The sequence below is a fragment of the Mesocricetus auratus genome, unplaced genomic scaffold (genome assembly GCF_017639785.1).
Source record: "Mesocricetus auratus isolate SY011 unplaced genomic scaffold, BCM_Maur_2.0 Super-Scaffold_100003, whole genome shotgun sequence".
Lineage (NCBI taxonomy): Eukaryota > Metazoa > Chordata > Mammalia > Rodentia > Cricetidae > Mesocricetus > Mesocricetus auratus.
The window spans coordinates 11,554,515-11,560,514 of NW_024429188.1; the positions used below are offsets into that span (position 1 = coordinate 11,554,515).

The following is a 6,000-nucleotide window of genomic DNA, read 5'->3' on the forward strand; positions in this document are numbered from 1 at the left end:
TGGAATCCAGGGTACCATACACATTAATCAAAAACTCTACCAAAGAACTCAACCCCCGGTATGACATAGTGGTATTGAAAATTACATTAACAAAATATACAGTGGTACCACTCAGTCCTCTGTCATTTTAGAGGTGCCCTGAAGGGAAATTCTAGTGGTTTCTTTCCTCTGTCAGCACATGAAGTTACTTGGCATCCACTTGGCATCTTTTTACATGGATCTTATTTGGTTATTTAAATTATCTCACCATGTCAGTTAACTGTCCACTGCATAGTGCTGTGTTATATCCTTGTGATAGGAAGCTCTGATTTAAAGGTTGCTCAGAAAAAGAAGCAATGACCAAATAATTCACCAGTAAGCCATATTTAACAGGCTGCATACCATTCACATTATGAGATTTCTCTTTACAGGGATGTTGTTATCTGTCAAACAAAGACACGGTTCAAGTTCATCTGTCTCTTTTTTTTGTGAGTGACTTTTTTCTCCTTTTTTAAAAATTTAAATTAGAAACAAGATTGTTTTACATCTCAATCCCAGTTCCCTCTCCCTCCCCTCCTCTCCTGCCCCCTACTGACCCCTTATCCCATCTCCTTTCTGCCCCCCCAGGGAGGGTGAGACCTTACATGGAGGATCTTCAAAGTATGTCACATCATTTGGAGCAGGGCCTAGGTCTCCCCAATGTGTCTAGGCTGAGAGAATATCCCTCTATGTGGAATGGGCTCCCAAAGTCCATTCATATATTAGGGATAAATACTCATCCACTACCAGAGGCCCCATAGATTAACCAGACTTATCTGTCTCTTATATATATGCCTGTCCTTCAGAGTGCATAGCACAGGACTTTAGAAGGTGTTTGGTACATGTTTTTTGAATGAATGTTATGGGAATTAATAATGCAAAATGTTTTTAAAGGGTAATTGATGTCAAATGGTAGGTAGAGAAAACTCACCAAAGGTCACAAGGATAACCGAACTTAGTACAGATTTTGGTACAGTGTCCAAGTAAGGGACTTTTATTTAATAAATAACTTTGTAAAGTCCCTGTTTAATTTATGCTCATTGCCTTTGGACTAAGCTACATTTATCACAGAAGAATCCCAACTAAACACCAACTTGAAAAAGGATAATACAAGCAATAAACAAATGCTAGCTACAAAAAAATTCTCAAGAACAAAAACTGCATTCAGCTTTTCAAAGGTCTTTAAGTCTGGAACAACAACAATAACAACAACATCACACACACACACAGAGTTCATGCAAAATTAAATGACATAGACAGGGTTTGAAAACTCTAATGATTCTCAGAAAAGATAATTAAGAGCTAGGATACCTAACGAGAACATATTTGTAGCATTTTGACTTGTTTAATCTGTATCATGAGCCTAAATTTTCATTGGCAGTTTCCTTTCTTTTACACATTATAACAAGTATAGAAAGTGATAAAACTTATGCAGTACATTAGGAAAAATGGAGGCCCAGAAATCATCTTCAAGGTATGTTGCATTCAACTCCCGCTTGCTGCCCAAGATGCCAAGAACTATAAACAAGTAGGCATGTGGGCAACTCACTAATAAGCAGTGCTCAGCACCCTATCTACTGGCTAGCTTTTTCTTAAAGAATGTGTCCTGATATAACCAGATAATCCACAAAAAGAGGCTTGCTCCACAAACTATTAATAAGTTTGTAGCTAACTATACTTTGTAGGGTGCATACCACATTGCTTTTAGGAATTCACAACTTATGAACATATCAAAGTTATCAGAAGACCTATCCCTCCCCCTGCTCAGAATTCTTTAAAATTTCAAAACCCATGAAAACTACTACCTTCTCATAGTTCTAAGGATGCTGCACCCTTCACACCAGAACACAGTACCAGTGACTTGAAAGGGTTATTGTAAAAAAAATGTAGCATACTAACTGTCTTACATGGGAGGATAATTTGGACACTAAATGAATTTAATCTTCAAGATGAAATCTACCAGGAACTCTGATAATGCTGAAGTGTCCCATTCCATAATCAGCATTGTTACCCCTAAACGAGCTTGTAAGGAACCTGGGATGCATAGATTCTACAGATAACATTTCCAATCATCTGCAGCAACTCATGTCACAGGCAAGGAGGTTTCTAACTGTGAAATCCAAAATCCTTATGAAGACCCTCACCCTCTGTAGCCCAGGAGACTTTTATGTCTTCCTGGTTATATATTCCCTTGGCTGTTAATGTAATTAGTATGTAATAACAATGTACACATCCACTCGCATAAAAAATGGTAGACATGCCAGTTGATTTGGCTCGGGGCCATCTCATCGGCAGCATGGTGAGACAACCTGGTATTAAACCATCTGTTATTAAGGGTATATTTTAAAATGGTGTTTTTGTCTCCTGGGTTACTCACTCCCACTGATAGCAGCACGGTATTAAGACTCCCATTTCCCTCCTAGCAGCAGTGTGCAGATAACAAGCTTTAAACATTTGCATTGTTCCCTCACTGCTCCTGCTATTTAGAATTTTAATAAAAATGTCTCCCATATAATACACTTTTCTTTCCCACCTTTTTTCTTATGGAAGTAAACAAGCAGCATTTAAACTGTGTTACCGAGCATAGTTGTACTGTTTAGAATCAAGGTCCCTAAGTAAAATTGGCCAGAGCTTTTGGCCTTATGAATAGCCAGCTGCCAATCTATATTAAGACAATAGCCTTTCTATAAGCAGAAGAGTAGCATATGATTAGCAATTAACAATAAAAAGTGCTTCTCCTTTCAAATAATTTTTGAATCGATTACTTTCCGTTGTATTAATTTATGAAATTGATTCTCATCATTACAAATCTGCAGCCAGATCCTCATTGACACCTGTTGCAGTCATTAGCAAAACCCTACTACACAAAATTTTAGAATTACGCATTGTGCATGACAGAAAAGGACAACGTTCCTTTGGAAGATGAGCAGTCACACCATTTAGCAAAACTATCCAAAGTAACTCAATTCAGAAAACCACTTTGCATTACAAAAATAAAATTTATAAGTTTGTACCTTACTTCAAATCACTTTTGACAAGTATAAGAAAACTTTCATTTTAACTTTTTCATATGCCTCAGAACTTGGTGGAAACAGGCTTTTGGTTTTTCAAATGTCCTTTCACAAGTTGCCTTTTATAATTGACTATTCCCAAGTATAAGTAAAGTTTCCCTCGAAGTCTGCTAAGTACTTTCACATTCCCATATTTAATTACATTCAGACTGAGAGTTTTATATATATGGAGAGCACAGCCAATTTTTAACTCAATTGACCACAGTGCCCCTGACATAATGTCTTATTCATCACTTCACCTTATATATAAACAGGCACATGCTAGTTGTCAAAATGCAACAGTGAATATCTATATGTTGTCTAGAACAAAGGAGACAGCTCTGCTTCTTTCTTTCCTCACTGTCTCAGAAGGTGTCCTTTATTACACGTACAGGATCCAAGTATTTTGCTCCTCGGGAATGAAAAAATGATAGCTTCAAACTGCCTTTTATAAATGACAAATTCTGTTTCTGCAGACTATTTCCCTACTTGTGGATTTAAGAAACCCTCTAAGGTTTGCTCTAACTTCCTTGGGGATTCAGCGTTCCTCTCAAAGCACCCCCTAAACTCATCTGCACTGTTTCAGAGTGCAAGGAAGATGAAAAAGTTTGCTCATCACGGTAGTCTAAAAACTCTTGCTCAGTAAAAACACGTTCTGGGATGTCTAAGGTGCTAGAATTATTGCCTCGGTAGATTTTTGATTTGCAAAGCCCGCAGAGAAAGTTAGCTGGAGGTAGGGCGAAGCATTGTGTTTGTTCAGGAAGGAGCTCTGGGGTTAGAGGCTGAGCAACGCCTCTCCCTCTGCTTCCTGGGTGAGAGCAGCGAGGCTGTGCCCCTTAGCCGAAGCGAGCAGACAGAGCAGTAAAACTCACCGGCTTCCCCATTTTTTCCAAGGATGGGCGTTTGTTCCTCAATTGAAAGCTGGAAGAGGCAAACCTGTGGGTCCGCCAAGCAGGGTGCTCCGGGCAAGTACCGGCTCTGCTCTTCGCCTCAGATCGGCTGAATGGCTGGGGCGTTCAGGAAGCTTGCTCTGTCCAGCTGGGACTCGCTCCCCCTCTCCAGGGTGTGTGCTTACATGCCTCTCAGTCAGAGAAAAAAAATATGCCAAAGTCAGGTCAGCCTAACAGGTTTCCTTATATAGGTAAACATGAATTGCATTCCTGGTGAAAGAAGTTAACTAGGATTCCCCCATAACCTGGTTAACTCTATACATGCCAGAAGGGCTCAGAGTCAGTTGGCCTGCAGAGGGTTTGGTTGCAGTACAAAGGGATTTGTGGGATTTAATTAAAATCATCTTTATCCTGGCAGTCTGCAAAAAAATTGGCCCCTTTAGTGTAACTGAGAGTTAACACTAGTATTTTATATCATGCACTGTGACCAACCTTATATTATCAGAAAGCATTGAAGGGAAAAAATCAAAATATAGGATATCACAATTTTTCTTTCATGATTTTAAAAATAGGGAAGTTTATTTTGAGATTATTTTCAAAGAGGTGAAACTTGTGACAGAAAGGGAATGAGAAGAAAATAAACTTCCAAGAAACAAGGCACAACTGACTTTTTTGAGCATAGCAACTAAGTTATTCAGCTTTTCCCAGTCCTTTAGTAGATAATACAATATAAGCATTTGATGTTTATTTGCTTTACAATTCAGTGATTGCTAATGTATTTTAATGGGTGAAATATCAGTTTGATGATATCTATTGCAGTAGTAACCTTCCCTAATTCACATACTATTTGATTGGTTCAAAAAAGAAATATAAGAATGAATACATGTAAAAAAATCTTAAGCAATTTTACTGATTTAAGAAGATAAGATATACATCTTTAAGTGAACTCTGTAGATGGAAGGCTTAACTCTAGCCTGAAATAAAGTTTAAAATAGGATACAAGTAAATTTCCTAATACTCGATTCTTTCTCTATACTTTTATCTACATCATGGTAAAGTAGTAATTCTTGTTCATTGTAATCCATTCCACTAAAGACTTAATAAGAAGTAGATATAATAAGATGTAAAATGTTCTTATTTTTAATGGAGATGAAGACTGTGCAATAAGTGTAAGCAATCCTTAAAAGAATCACTTGCTCTTATTGTGTCCACCGGCTGACTTCTCCTAGAGTAGTGACAGTGTCATTAAAAATACCTTAGTGCCATCTTGAATCCCCGATTCAGAAAGGAGAGACAGTGGATGTTGGCAGTCACTGAAGCCAGCACCAATGCAACCTATCCCAAAGAATTTCTCTAATTGCACAGTTAAGAAGAATAACTAAACTTTGAAAAGCATTTCACTTTGGGTAAAGGCAATCACTCTTATCTCCATGGGAATGCTGTAAAGTGTGTAGTATTTCCTGTTCACAATAACACAACGGGCTTAGAAAGATAAGGTGATTAGTCCTCCAACATCTCAGGGTCAGTTTGTTGTAGATCCTATTCTCCAGATCCTCTAGAATGCAACTCCAACAGCATTTTGAAAATAAAATCAGTTTTGACACAGAAGAACATTAACATGGCACTTTCCCATGTCCACATTTATATTTATTAATAATATGTTCAGATACTATAAATATAATTACAAACTAAATACTTTCTATAAAGTCATCATTTACTGATAAGATAACTGCATTTGAATATCAAACAGAGCATAAAATGAGATCAGAAGTGCATGTTTATTGAACATGAGCTTGGACTGTAAAATACTATGAAAATATGACTTTGAAAGTACTGCACACATTTTTTCTGTTTATAGGATATACAGCTTTGGTATATCAAGTTAAGACCCATATTGATTCCTCCATTGGGAGGCATATTAACATGTTCTCTTTAAAGGGTTTTCACTAATATTTAAATTTTGGTGTCATGCTAGGTATTTGCTTTTATTAATACAGTCTATGTATGATCTATACCCTTTATGTCCTCATAATTCCCGCTGA

General features: G+C 37.4%; 1 protein-coding gene across 1 annotated transcript in view; it reads right to left on the minus strand.

Moving 5' to 3' along the window:
- Positions 1-4,075, minus strand: part of Mid1 (midline 1) — a 342,361-nt gene extending 338,286 nt beyond the window's left edge. The window contains exon 1 of the mRNA XM_040744030.1: positions 3,941-4,075. The gene's annotated coding sequence lies outside the window, so the exon portion shown is untranslated. The remainder of the gene's footprint in view (positions 1-3,940) is intronic.
- Positions 4,076-6,000: the final 1,925 nt, after the last annotated feature.